Source organism: Canis lupus, chromosome X (assembly GCF_003254725.2).
Source record: "Canis lupus dingo isolate Sandy chromosome X, ASM325472v2, whole genome shotgun sequence".
Classification (NCBI taxonomy): domain Eukaryota; kingdom Metazoa; phylum Chordata; class Mammalia; order Carnivora; family Canidae; genus Canis; species Canis lupus.
In genome coordinates, this window is record NC_064281.1 from 60,518,668 (window position 1) to 60,533,547 (window position 14,880).

Genomic DNA, 14,880 nt, shown 5'->3' on the forward strand with positions numbered 1-14,880 from the left:
TGCCACTAAATAATGAATGGATCAGCAAGGAAATCAAAGAGGAAATTAAAAGGTCATGTAAACATATGAAAATGAAAATACAAACCTTTAGAATGCAGCAAAAGCAGTCCTCAGAGGAAAGTTTGTAACAATATAGGTCTACCTACAGAAGTAGAATAATATCTCATAAGTAACCTAACCTTATTCCTGAAGGTTCTAGAAAAAGAACAACACACAAAGCTTAAAATCATAAGGAAGAAAGGACATAATAAAGACTAGAGCAGAAATAAATTATATGGAAACTAAAGCAATGATAGAACAGATCAATGAAACCAGGAGCTGGTTCTTTGAAATAATCAATAAAATTGATAAGCCTTTACTCATACTTATCAAAAAAAGGAGAAAGGATGCAAATATATGTATCAGAATTAGAGGAGAAATAACAACCATCATCACAGAAATGTAATCAGAATATCATGAAAAGTGTATGCCAACAATTGGGTCAGTCTGAAAGAAGTATATAAATTCCTGGAAACATAAAAATGCCAAAACTGAAACACGAAAATTAGAAAAACTTAGAGACTGAAAATCAGCAAAGAAGTTGATTCAGTAATCAGTTCCCAAGAAACAAAACTCCAGAAGCAGACAGCTTCACCCTCTCTTCTGTCTGGGTTGTCTGCCTACCTGGCAGCACATTGTATATGCGTTCTACCCTAGGCAGGCAAACTGAGTTTTAAAACTGCAAGCTTTAGGGACTAAGTATCATGGGGACCCATACTGGTCCTCTGGGGGAGGGTGTTGCCATGCTGTGTGTGATGCACGTTTGTCCCAGAAGGGCAGTGATACCAAAGTGCAGAGGCCTGGAGTTTGGAATAAAGCAAAGCAAAGAGCCAGTGTTCAGGTTAACTGCCCTCAGTAGGTGTTTCTGCTCCTATGCTAAGGGGCAGAGGAGGGTAATGCCTCCTGCTTGCTCTTTTGTCTCCAGAGAGGCAATGCCATCTCTCGAAGATGCACTGCAAGAAGGGGGAACTGTCTTTCCCAGTGTGTTCCAGGGGATTCTCAGATTTCATCATCTGCTATGGGCTATCTGCCCTCCTACTCCACAGGAATAGTGCAGCGCCCTCAAGGTTCCACACAAGCCATGCCATGTATCTGTAAAACTCCAGTCTTTGAACCTTACTGGTTGTAAATCTCATGAAAATCAGCCCCTCTTGTTTTCCCAGTTAATGGTTTTGGAAGTGTTTTCCTTGTGTGATCCCCTATATGCTCCTCACTCTCTCTTTTTCTCTTTCTCTTTATTTCTATTTACCCTCTCCCTGTGACCAGGGCTCTCTTCCTTTCACAGCACCTGTGATCTATTTCTCTGTCAAATCACATCTCTGTACCTCCTACCTTCCACAGTGTGGCCTCTACTTTCCCTCTATTTTTTCAGTTTGTTCTGTCAGTCCTCAGATTGATTTCATGGGTATTCAGAATGATTTGATATTTACTTAGTTGTGTTTGTGGGATGAGGCAAGCCTAGGGTCCTCCTACTCTTGGCTCCTGCTCCTAAGTTTGGATAGTTTCTTACATGTGAGTCAAGAAATCTACTGTTTTATTGAATTTAGAACTAAAAAGAAAGAAGGAAAGGATAAAAGAAAGGAAGGAAGGAAGGATGAACGAATGAACGAAAGAAAGAAGAGGGATCCCTGGGTGGCGCAGCGGTTTGGAGCCTGCCTTTGGCCCAGGGCGCAATCCCGGAGACCCGGGATCGAATCCCACGTCAGGCTCCCGGTGCATGGAGCCTGCTTCTCCCTCTGCCTGTGTCTCTGCCTCTCTCTCTCTCTCTCTCTGTGACTATCATAAAAAAATTTAAAAAAAAAGAAAGAAAGAAGAGAGAGAGAAAGAAAAAGAACAGACTAGGTATACGTGTGGAAAGCAAGCTTTAATTTGTTCATAAATGAGCAGTGAGGAAGTGGCTCTCACTAACACCATCTTGATCATGCATTCTCCATTCTCAGAGTCTCCTGATTGCCTAGAGGAGCAAATATAAATTTCTTCCCACTATTCTGTACTAAATTTCTTCTTAAAATCTCTTCTGTTACTGTAAATCTGTTAGCATAATATCAATTTTGCTTCTCTAAGGTGTATTCAATTGTTTGAAGAATTCTACCGGTGATATCTGGGCACTCTTTACCATATGAAATGACAGGACAAAAAGTAACTTAGCTGTGTCCTAGTTTTTAGGCTTTCATGAGGATGTGGAACCAGACATGATCACAGAGTGTGGTACACTGGAGTTTAAGATTTCAGTCGTGTGATAATAAATGAGGCTCTGAGTGTGGCCATAGAATGAGTAGGTAAGGTGGAATGCGAATGGATGTTCTAGATAAGGAGGTCAAGAAATTTGAAGTCAGTTTACTAGGTTGGTTGTTTATATGAAAGGTGAAGATACAAAGGTGATAGCAGGGTTTAGGGTAGAGAGGGAGACTATAAGCCAAATGCTAAATTATTCAGTGAATTAAGAAAAAATAACTAGGAGGTCAATAGATGGTGATATTAATAAGGAAGATTAAAGGGTGGCATAGGTGAATGGCATTTGCCTTATGGTAGAAGAGTAATGGTTAAACTTGGCACTAGAAAGCCAGAAGACATCCAACAGTCTCTTGAGGTCTCACAGTAGATGGGATGTAGAAAAATAAGCAGTTTACTTTTGATGGGGAGGATCAGGTTTCACATAAGGCAATGAGGTGGTGGGAGAATTATTTGAAGAGATTTGGGATAAGGAAAGGAGGCTCTCAAGGGCATAGTGAAGAGAGGGTTAGTAGAAAGGTTAGATGTGGAAGGAAGAAGTAAGAGGGGTAAGTACAGGGTATTCTCAGGATGTTAGAACCTTGGAGAGCAGTTGAGCACAGTGGCCAATGGTTCAACTAGAGTATTCAGTTTTGTATTTCTGCTCCTTTTTATTTTTTCTTATAGTACTTTGTATATTTACAAAGTAAATATACTCTACTCTTATATATATACTTATATATACTTATATATACTTATACTCTATACTTAGTAGAGTGATAATCTCTACTACTGAATTATAGACTTTTTTGAGGACAAAGACCAGATCCAATTAATATGAATAGTTTCTATAAAACTTAGCAAGGAACATTACACTTTTTGCTCAATGAATGTGTTGAATCAGACAAACTCATTTCAAAATTGTTTTATTGAATCACCTTAGTGTATAGTTCTTTTATTATATTACTTCTTATTTTTCCTTTGGTGTAACTTTTGAAACAGGAACAGGAATTTTTCTCAGAATATTTTACCAAAGCAAAAAAATTAATAAGGACAACTTTGTATGAGAGCTAAATTTAAACTGATTGTTTCTCCTCCAACTAAAGTGATACACAAGTCTGGCAGCAGAATTATGACTTACTGTAAATCAACTGAAAGTGAAACCAGTAAGTTCACCTAGATTGCAAGTTCCTTGAAAACAGGGGCCATATCTTTATGTTTTATTTTTCCCATTTTACTTCCTATTTTATACTTCCCCAGTTTTCTTCTAGAGTGGTTAGCATAGTACTTTGCATACATGGCAGGAACATAATTAATGTCTGGAGAGATTCTATGCCATTCTTTAAAAAAATTATATTATTCAGCCATGTCAGCAGAATGTGCCTTTTTGTTATTCCAAGAAGTGTAGTACGAGGCAGAAGTGATCTTTAAAATCCTGTTCCAATGGACTTCTACATGTGAAAAAATGAAACCTGGGAATGTGAGTGGAGTGGTGATGACTTGCTCAAGAGCATATGGTTAATGGCAGGGCTGGAACTAAAACCCAGGCATTACAAACTTCAGTCCAGTTCTGCTACCACACTGCTACTTTTCTTTTTGGTCTCCCTTCATCAGTGATAGGTTTTTCAGATAGACAATTGAGGTTGTTAGTGTATCCAAGGTCTCTGATATGCAAATGTTTGATGTTTAGCTCTTTGCTTCTCTCTTTCCCTTGAATAACTATCAACTCCCATGGTTTAAAAAGACCACTTTCATGTGGATGACTCAAATGTCTGTCTCACCCACAAACTACTCACCTGAACTTTAGTCTCATTTTCAACTGCCTATAAGATTGCTCTTCTTGGATCTTAGGCTTTTTTCTCAATTTTAACATGCTTAAAGACATATATATTATCTTCCCTCCCAAATAAACTGTTCCAACTGACTTTTATTTATTTTTCATTAACATTAAACGTCTTCCAGTTACTTCAGCAAATATGATCAGGGTAGACATATTTGATCTTCTTTGACCTCATTCCTCATGTGTGAACTCAATGTTCTATTGATTATTATTTTACAGTATCTCCTGGCCTTCTCCCACCAACTTAGATCAGGTTCCTTATCATGCCTTGTCTACTTGAGGATACTCAAACTATGTATCCTCTTTCACCCTTACATGGTCAAAGGGGTGAACTTGGCAAATTTCTACATATACTCCAAGATTCAAGTTGAAGTTGTTATTCTTTACAAATGTTCCCTTGTTCATGGTTCTATTATTTATTACAGGGCTGTAATCACTCTTTTTGATTGCATGTCTGACATACCCATTTAGACAGTGGCCCTATTAATGACAGTGAGTCAGTTTATTCAGTTCTGCTTTCTTCCTCTCATAATTGAGCAACTTTGAAAGAATAATTGTGGTAGTAGGTGCTTTTGAGAAATACAGTATTTGATTTCCCAAGGTGTGGGTCTAGGGAGGTGGAGGTAGAAACAAGCTTTTGATGTGGAAGCATTGGTGCTATTGTGCAGGCATCTAGAAAATGGCATAAAGTGGGAGTGAAATATAGACTTCACTAGCAGGGTAAAGTCTATTAAAAAGAAATCTGAAAAATCAGGTGTAGTATAGAGGACCGTGACCTCTGGATGAACACTACAAATCACTGGAAAAGAAAGTAAGGGGAGTGAAGCAGATGAATCCACACATTTAAGAAACTAAAGAAGGCAAAGGGCTTAAAACAAAAAAAGCAAAAGTAGTTTGTTGGGGCTGAAGCAACTTTGGAGGAATAACTGTGTGGTATTGGTTTCAAAGTGGTGTAGGTCAGAGATTGATGAGAATCCAAAGACCCAAGGATGTGTCTGACTATAAGGTTTGGGTGAAACTGATGATGAGTGTTTTTTAATTGACTCAACAGGAGCAACTGAAAGATTAAATCAGTACTTGGATGGAATTTTATGATTGTACTAAATTTGATGCCTCCCCCAAGACTTCCTTTACCTTTCTAGTAAATGCTAGCATGCACCGGATGGTCTGTATCTGTTGGATGATTGCCAACAGGGATGGGGAGATGAGGGCAGGGCTAAAGCAGAAGAGGAAGTGGGGGAGGTTGTGACTTGGGGCTCAGTCTTCTAAAGCAGATACTTCTGCTGAGCAGTGGCAAGATGCAGGAAACTTGTTTTTCATGAAATTACAGCTCAAAGGGGCCCTACTTTTATTTGGCCAACTCCCCAGTGCCCTTTTTGCTATCCTCCATGTACCTTATTGTCAAATGGAGAAAGTTATTTGTGATGCTTATCCTGTAAAGGTAAGCTCAGGGAGGTGAGAGATAATTTTTCCCCAGCTTTATTGAGGTGTAATTGACAAATAAAATTGCAAGATATTTAAAGTGTACAACTTGATATCAAAGTACACACACACACACACGTTGCGAAGGGATTTCCCCCCAATCAAGTTAATAAGCTGGGACAATGTTTTATTAATGTTTTGATACAACAAGTGTTTGTTGAATGGATGAATAATAAATAGGAGAATGAGCAAATATAACTGTTTTGTAAAATATAAAGCAGTATACAATTGTAAATTTTTATGAATCTGTTTCCTACTAATACTAAGCTCAGCTCAGGTTCCGCTTCCTGACACTTACTTTGACCACCCCATTCTTTTATTTGTTTATTTTTAATTTTTTTATTGGAGTTCAATTTGCCAACATATAGTATAACACCCAGTGCTCATCCCGCCAAGTGCCCCCCTCAGTGCCCATCACCCAGTCACCCCAACCCCTTACCCACGTCCCTTTCCACTACCCCTTGTTTATTTCCAGAGTTAGATGTCTCTCATGTTTTGTCACCCTCACTGATATTTTCACTCATTTTCTCTCCTTTCCCTTTATTTCCTTTCATTAATTTTTATATTCCCCAAGTGCATGAGACCATATAATGTTTGTCCTTCTCTGGTTGACTTATTTCATTCACCATAATACCCTCCAGTTCCATCCATGTCAAAGCAAATGGTGGGTATTTGTCGTTTCTAATGGCTGAGTAATATTCCATTGTGTACATATACCACATCTTCTTTATCCATTCATCTTTCGATGGACACCAAGGGTCCTTCCACAGTTTGGCTATTGTGGACATTGCTGCTATAAACATTGGTGACCACCCCATTCTATACTCCTATCTCTCTTCTTTCAACTTGAATTATGTTTATCACCGGTACCAATTATATGTCAGTCAGTATTCTACTATCTTGTAGCTTGTAATGTGTAAGAATCTTCTTTCCCTAGGTAGATTGTGAATTCCTAAGCTCTGTGAACCAATAAGCTCGCTTATCACAAACTTTTGGACATAGAAAATGTGCAATAAATGTTTATTGAGTGAATGGCCATAATTGGAGCAAAGCTACATGTCCTCTATCAGGTTTTAATCTATAAACAACCAAGCTTGCAGTAATAATTTCAGTGGCTTTATTCCATGGCAATAAATAATTTTGGAGAAGGGAGTAGAAAGACCAACCTGTCATCACAGTAGCCTTATTATCCAATAATTAGCTTTTAAACTTGGCATTTCCATGAAAATGCTTAACAGCATTTGCACTGGTATTAGAAAGTACAGGGGAGTCAATACTGCATTGTTGACAACTCAAAGATGTTTTTTCTCAGATAGCTTATTTATTGATAAGGGGCGAACATTATATCAATCAAATTGGGACACTCTTGTCAGACAGCTGGATTCCAAACCAAAGAAAGAGTTGAGCCTGAAAAGAACCTGGACTGTGGCATTCAGAGCTAATGACACAGTGTGTCCCTTTACATAATACTATGACACAAATGTTTTATCCTGTATAATCAGAATAAAGTGATGCATGAAAACAGACTTGAAGGGAAATGCAAGTCGCAAAATAGCAATAGAGGTATTAAGGAGTGCATGAGTGTTTGTGGGACTGCACAGTCACAAAATAGCAATAGAGGTATTAAGGAGTGCATGAGTGTTTGTGGTAGAAGATAGTTCTACCCTTAGTCTGAGTGATAGAAATATGTTACAGACAGCTTATATGCTTTTGAACTTTTTGTAAAGCATTAACTAGAGGGTCTACTTTCTGAGAGGGATACTTGTTCTCTACCAAATTACCAGCAACTTGGAATCCACCTAAGTTCTGAGGCCATTGCTCACAGTTGATTCTGAGGCCTGTATCTAACTTCTTGGAATTTAGATGCCTGGATCTTAGAAGCAGGATAATTGTTCTCTAGGGGACTGCCTTGTATTGAAGGCCTTTGTCTTAAGTAAGAATTCAAATTCAGATTAAACATAATAGGTAACTAATTTGGAATGAAAAGAAGCTTTTTATATTTTCTGAGGCCTGAACTTCCTAGGGACTTTACAATAAGTATATAAGATGTGTCAGAGATGTTTTAGTGTTGTCATTGTTAGCTTAATTCCACTTAATGCTAAATCCATGACAACACAAGGACAACCGTATGTAAAAACAAAGTTAATCTGAGATAGAGGAGAAATCTCAGTAAGTCTTACATGTTAGATTTCTCAAAATGTGATTCCAAATTGGATTTTTTCTTTCCTTTTTAAAGAGGGATTGATAAAAAATAAAAGAAAGCCTGAATGTTCCAGGGGATTCTGAGTCTAGACTTCAGCTCCTTTTCCTTTTCCATTAGCTACATTTAAGTAGAAGCTCAAATGTCTGGGATGTATTGATTACACAAACACTGTAAATATGGTAATGATATTTTATTCATCAAAAGGAAAATCAACTCTAAGTGTTCAAGGGTCTATGTTTACTCTTCTGTTTTGTCTCTTTCCCCTTATTTCTGCCAGGACCCCTCTCTTACTAACTTTTCTCAAACATTTAAAGATTTTTCTCTCTATTTTTCTCTCCTAAATACAGAAGAAAAACTGGTGGCCCCCAAAAAGAGGAATTATTATGGAATAGGGTGGAATGGGATGAAATGAGGAAGCAGGGTAGATGAATTCTGTAGTGTTTATACAGTGGTCTTTTCTACCAAATATGAAGAATTACCAGTTGAAAGCAAAAGTAATTATAATCGGCACCAGTACTGTAACATGAATTAACAGAACAAAGATGTCTGGATTTATTGAATCAGGTTAATGGCTTACTTTGTTGCCTTTTCTGTAAGGATGAGGATGTACTACCACCTGCTATGAGTACATCAGACTTCTTAGCAGTTGTATTTCCTCAATGCAAATGAACAAATTGGCATTCACATTGAGGCTTGCACAGGTATGGTAGAATTAGTGGTAATCAGAAGGTTGGCTCCTACTTACATCTTAAAAGTAGGATAAGATTGCTGATGCTTACTTTGAGTGAGGTCCCTGTTTAAAGGTGCAATATTGGGAGCAGAAAGTAACAGGGTCTACTCCCTCTACATGCAATCAGTCTTGTTATGTGTCTTATTCTCCTAGAGTGGAATTTAAACAAAATCTTTTTGGATGGTGGTTTTTATTTTCAAGTTGCTTTCATATTTATCATTTTAGCAGATCTGAAAAATATCTCTATAAGCTCATTATTGCATTGGATATATGAGGAAATCAAGAAATAACTTGCTAGAGAACATATAGCTGATTAAAAGGCAAATCTAGGAGGAAGTCCCAGTTATCCAGGCCCAGTTTCCTTCCCATTGAAATCTATGCAGGAAGGTAGTTTAAAGATGCAGAGTTTATGACAGAGTCCAATTTGAAAGATACTTGAAGCAAAATATCTCCTTGCTTATTTATATTAGAAAAACTTAATAGTTATTCGGTGCTCATGGTATGTCTAAGGCACTATGCTAGTTACTATTGGGGAGATGAAGTTTAAAAGAACAAATAACCTAATACTTTCTTCCAAAACTCTTGGTATATTTTGCAGAGAAGAATTTTATTTCTGTGGCTCTTAATTCTCAGGACTTCTTTCTCTTAACCAAAAGTGTATGAACTGTATAGGTTTCAGCCCTTGGTCATCTGTTAGATTTGTTTTCTCTAGAATGAGCCAATCTTATGGCATTGGCTGTTACACTCCTCAGATTTAACTTTGGCCTCTACCATTTACCCATCTTTCATATTCAGGGCCATTGTTTCCAATCATCCATAAGACATTATTTCTTGGAATTTTTGCCATCTCCTTAAACTCAATAGGTCAAAAACAGAACTCATCATGTCCTACACTCCACACTTCCATTCCCAAATTACCTAATTCTATGAATAGTAGTAGCAACACTGCCCAGATACCACAGGTTCAAAATTTCAGGGACAGATCTGACTTTCCTATGCTGCCTATATCTAATCACTCACCAACTTCTCCATATCCTAGATATTATTTTAGGCCTATCTCATTTTTTCCTCCTCTATGAAACCTTCTCCACTTAACCCAGCCCACTTCTCTCTTTCTTCTCTAAACTCATTAACCATTACAAATATAACACTGGTTTACTGTCTCATATTTTTATGTTCTGTGGGTCTTGTATGCCCACCAATATTGTAAATTCCCCAACGGCAGGAACTACATTTTACTTTTGTGCCACATAATGTGTTGAGCTTAACTGACACTTGCTTAACTGGATTACAACAGATTTGAGATTTTTTTTCAGATTTGAGATTTTTAATAAGAACATAAGAAATAACAAAATGGATCAAAGTAGAGGTCTATGCAGAGCTAAATTATTTAAGGGATTATGATAATTAGCTTTCATGGCATCAAATCCACAAGATTAGATATGTTTTTTAAGGATCAGTGCCCTCCTTTTAATACCTTATTAGCCAGTGATACTGCACAGGCAAATTTATAATTTTATGTACCATGGTAGAATCTTGCTTTTATGCCAGACAAATACTTCTTAAACACATCAAAAGTTTGATTAAGGTAAGAGAGAGAAAGTAGAAAAAATGAAATTGATGATTCTGGGCTAGGAAGACACTAAAATGCTGGGTTTGTACTGGACTCAACCTGAAAACTTTCTTTAACCTATTCTGTTTGGGTTCACTGACTCCCAGGGTGATTTATGCTATTTGCAGGAATTAATTAACTAGTGCAGTCATTTAAATATTATGGGGATCTGGGGAGCAGTTTATATTAAGTGTATATTAAAGACATAAATGTAGTACCTGAGGTCATTTATTTTCTATATAAACAGAGACCACTTTTAGTTCTAATTAGGCAAGTAAGAGTAAAACAATAGAAAATATTTTTGAATGATTGCAATAGATACTATAAACAAAATTATCTAGAAGCAAATTTCGCTAATATATTTGAAAACTATGCAGCCTCAAGTCCTGGTTTACTTACATTTTGTTTTAGAATACTCAGTACATAAATACATGATGTCATGGCCTCTTTCTAGTCTTCAAAACAATCAGAGCACTGAAGGGCAGAACTACTAAATTTAAGGATTTTCCCCCTTTTCTCTAAGGATGGTACTCACCAATCCATTTGTTTACCCTTGAAAAGAGCTGCTTTGCTGCTAAGTAGAATTATGCTCCTGGCCAAAGATTTTGATCGAAATGTATGAAGTGTTGGCTCTGCATAGACCTGGTCTATGTCAGATATGTCTAAGTTATTAAATAGATCATGCAATTTCCTTATATTCATTTATAGTTGTGAGAGCTATCTATTTGCAGTAGCTAGTTACAACTTGTCGATTTCTAGTTGTATGGTGTTTGTTAGAAAATTTGTTAATGCCTCTATTTCCTTATTTGCAAAACAGGGATTGTCATACTTACTCTGTATAAAATGCAGGATGTTGAGAGGTTCAAGTAGGATAATGAATGTGAAAGTACTTTGTAAATATACCAGGTCATTCTTCACTATTTGTTTAACTTTTATCAGTCACTATTTTCTTTCCACAATGAAGGACACCATCACAACAGATTAGAGAAATCTCACTGAGCCCTTAAAATAGGATTCTAAAGTATGTCTTATATCTCTAACTTAATTGTGAAGGTGCTGGAGGCTTGGGTAGTGTCCCCTCTATATTTTGCCACATCGAGCCCCTAGCAGAAGCACTAAGCAATAATTGTTGACAGACTGATTAGATTATCAAATATCTGGCCAATAAATAAAGGAGAGAGAATTCACGGTAGCAGCCTAATTGAAAGCAGGCAAGGCAGATTAGTTATCCCTAAACTGGGAATTTGCTAAAATCTGCCGATAGCAGAATTTTACTACATACTGTTTTAGTCATAGCAATTGAAACATCAAATCTTACCTGCTACCTTCAAGATTGAGAGTTTGGGGTCCTTTTGCATTTATTCTGAGAAGCAAGCTCCAAGTCTTCATTAAATCCAATCTACCCGTCCCTTGTAGAGCTAAACTTCTTGGTGAGCTGTACAATGAATCTGAATACCCTGAAGGGCCTCAAAGCACACTCCATTTACAGAGTGCCTGTTCTTTAGGCAAGCTTCTTTGAAAAGATGAGTTGCTGCAATTTTCAAGAAGAAAGAGGCAAGGGCACATATGCTAGCCAGTGTACAGATTCTTCTTCCGCTTTTCAGATTAGTCCTCAAACTGTAAAGCACGCCTGTTTGACTTTTCTGGTGCAAAGTGGGGGAGGGGAGGGTAGAGGGAAGGAGGAAGAATAGAAACTGGAGACTTGCAAGTTGTTGTGTATATAAATAAGCTTTTATGCTTAGCTCCAGCAACATAATCCTCAGGAAATCTTGTAGCTGCTCTGAGATAGGAAGCAGGAATGAGTATACTCTGTTCAGCTTAGTTCTCTCTAATTTTTATGGTTAGAGTATTTGTAGGTGGAGAAAGACAATCTTACCAGTATATGCTAATCTAACTGCCATTATGTGAAACTTGATTTTAGGCAAAAGAAATTTCACTCCCCCCCCCCTTTCTCTGTCTCTCTTTCCTTTATTACACTTGTGGCTCTATCCACATTCTAAAGAGCCTTTTTCTTTTTGGTGCCTTATGTTCTGGAAAATAATTTTCTTAGTTTGAGTTTCATTTCACAAAATCCCCATAACAGACATTGCCTCCACTAGATTAAAGGTAGTTTTGTTTCTGTCACACCGGCAATGACCTGGAATCAGTGGGCTTGCTGTCAGTGGTCCTGTGTTAGGAGTTTGGAAGGCAGGTAAATACTCATAGATTTTGGCTAGGCTCTGGGGTGTTGGAATAATGAGATGCTCTGTCTGTCTTCTGGAGAATAAGGATATAGCAGTCTGCTAGGTCTTGATTGGAACTTGGGGTGGCACCTTGATGTTATGAACAAAATGGATGAGACCCTGGTGTGAGTTGATTACATCAATTATATAGAGTTAAATAAAGGTGGACTATATGGGGATGGGTATAAGTAAGTTCACTTTAACACCTTTTAAACATGGTCCCATAACTACTAATTAATAATTAATTAGGTACTCAGTAAAACATGAGCTCAGCAATATAGCCCACTGGCTTGCTACTTGCTCCAGAAACAAAGACATTTACCCAAACTTTGCATCTGTAGGTACCTGAATTATATTACAGGAAACCTGAGGCCAGGGAACTAAGAATTTTGAAATCTTCTTTTTGTTTCATAGAATTCTTAGTTTTGGTGGTTGATGGAGGAAAAGGCCATCCAAGTAAATTTAAGGGGGAGATAATATTTGGATCCAAGACCAGACTCTTTAATCCTCCCCTGGGGAGTTTTACTAACTAAAGTGACAGTATAACTGGAATTTCTTCAGCTGAGTTTGGATTCTTAGAGACCAAGGGAAAAGGTAATAAGGGAGGCAGAGGATGAGTTGTCACTTCCCTTCTAGACTGGACTTTTACAGTCATCTTGAGCTATGGTGGAAAAGAAGTTTATACTCAGGTAAGGAAGAAAAGAGAGAGGGGTTATATATTTGATCTTCAAGATAGGACCACAATAGTTGTGACAGAGAGGGGATGCCCTGTGCTGATTCTGTGTGCTCCCCTACTTATCTCTTTCCTTAACTCCTTCTCTGCTTCCTGAGTGATGGGAAGGACAGTGCCCCACCCATACCCATTTGGATCTTTCCCCTGTATAGCTGCATCAATTTATACCATGTTTGATATAATTGAGAGCATATTACTTATCTTCTTCCTTCACATTTCCATCTTTTATCCTCCTTTCTGTTATCTTCATCACATAATCTAGTATCTGTCATCTCAGGATATGGTAAAATGCTCAAGCTGTTGCCTCTCTGCTGCTTTCTCACTATTCGTTCCCATTTTCCCAGACTCTTTCAGTTCTTACTTTACTACTGAGTTGGAAAATATCAAGTAGGGAATGGTAAGGAAGAGGGGAAATAACATGCAATTGGATGGGGGCTCTCTCTTAGTGAAGTAGGACTTTGGAGAAGGATTTTCATTCATATGACATTCATACATTAACTATGAGCCAGAAGATTCATAGCTTACATGGGCTCACAGAGCTGAAAACTGACCTTAAAATCATTTTGTTCAGACTTTTTATTCAATTGAATTCCCAAGGGTATCACAGGTCTAATTAATGATTCTGTCCCAAGCTGTTAGCTTACTGACTTATTTGGTATGTCAAATAAATAAATCTAGTCCAACTCTCTTATATTTCAGATGAGAAAACTGAAGCCAGAGAGAGAGACTGTCTCAAGATGTATTCATTTTACCACTAAATCAAGAGGAATCATATTTTTTCCTTCCAGAACTGAAATTGTTTCACAATCAATAGTAATGACACTTTTGAAGGGAAGATAAAGTGTTACTATACTCATAGCACACTGATATACACACATGTACGTTCATTCACAAAGACTGGGATGCCTTTGATTCATCCTTTCATTTGAGCTTATGGAAACTCAGATACAATAAAATATCAGTCTAAATACCATATGATTTCACTCATATGTGAAATATAAGAAATAATGAAAGCAATTATAAGGGAAAGGAGGGGAAGTGAGTGGGAAAAATTAGAGAGGGAGGCAAACCATGAGAGACTCGTAACTCTGGGAAATAAACAAATGGTTGTGCAAGGGGAGGTGGGTTGGAGGATGGGGTAACTGGGTGATGGGCACTGAGGAGGGCACTTGATGGGATGAGCATTGGGTGTTATACTGTATGTTGGCAAATTGAATTTAAATAAAAAAGTAAATAAAAAGGGGGAACTTGATGTAATAAGTACTGGGTGTTCTATGCAATTGATGAATCACTAAATTCTGCCTCTGAAATTAATAATACACTATATGTTAACTAAATTGAAATTAAATAAAAAATAAAAAAACAATCTAGCTGTGAAAATATGGCTTTGAACACTTTCCCTCCTCCTGCCTCAGGTCTACCCCATGAGTATAAAGAAATCTGGATTATCATTTCTGGAGAGGTCAGGGTACATTAACAATTTCAGATAAGTTTGAATGAAACCTGTTGAACAGAATAGCATAGACCACCTAGGACAGATTGTACAGATCATTGAAGTCAACATCCCTACATTATTCTTGCTGTTCAATATGGTAGCCACTAGCCATGTGTGGTTATTTAAACTAAACTGTAAATTAATAAAAAAATAAAATAAAATAAAATAAAATAATAAAATAAAATAAAATAAAATAAAATAAAATAAAATAATTCTGTCCTTCAATTACACTAGCCACCTTTGAGTTACTCATGGCCACATGTTATCCAGTGCATTGAACATCAAAGATTTAAAATAGATTTTAATCATAATC

General features: G+C 37.2%; 1 protein-coding gene across 2 annotated transcripts in view; it reads right to left on the bottom strand.

The window, feature by feature from the left end:
* The window catches only part of CYSLTR1 (cysteinyl leukotriene receptor 1), a 50,701-nt gene extending 38,967 nt beyond the window's left edge, over window positions 1-11,734 (bottom strand). For both annotated transcript variants that reach the window (XM_049107388.1, XM_049107389.1), the window contains exon 1: window positions 11,436-11,734. The gene's annotated coding sequence lies outside the window, so the exon portion shown is untranslated. The remainder of the gene's footprint in view (window positions 1-11,435) is intronic.
* Window positions 11,735-14,880: the final 3,146 nt, after the last annotated feature.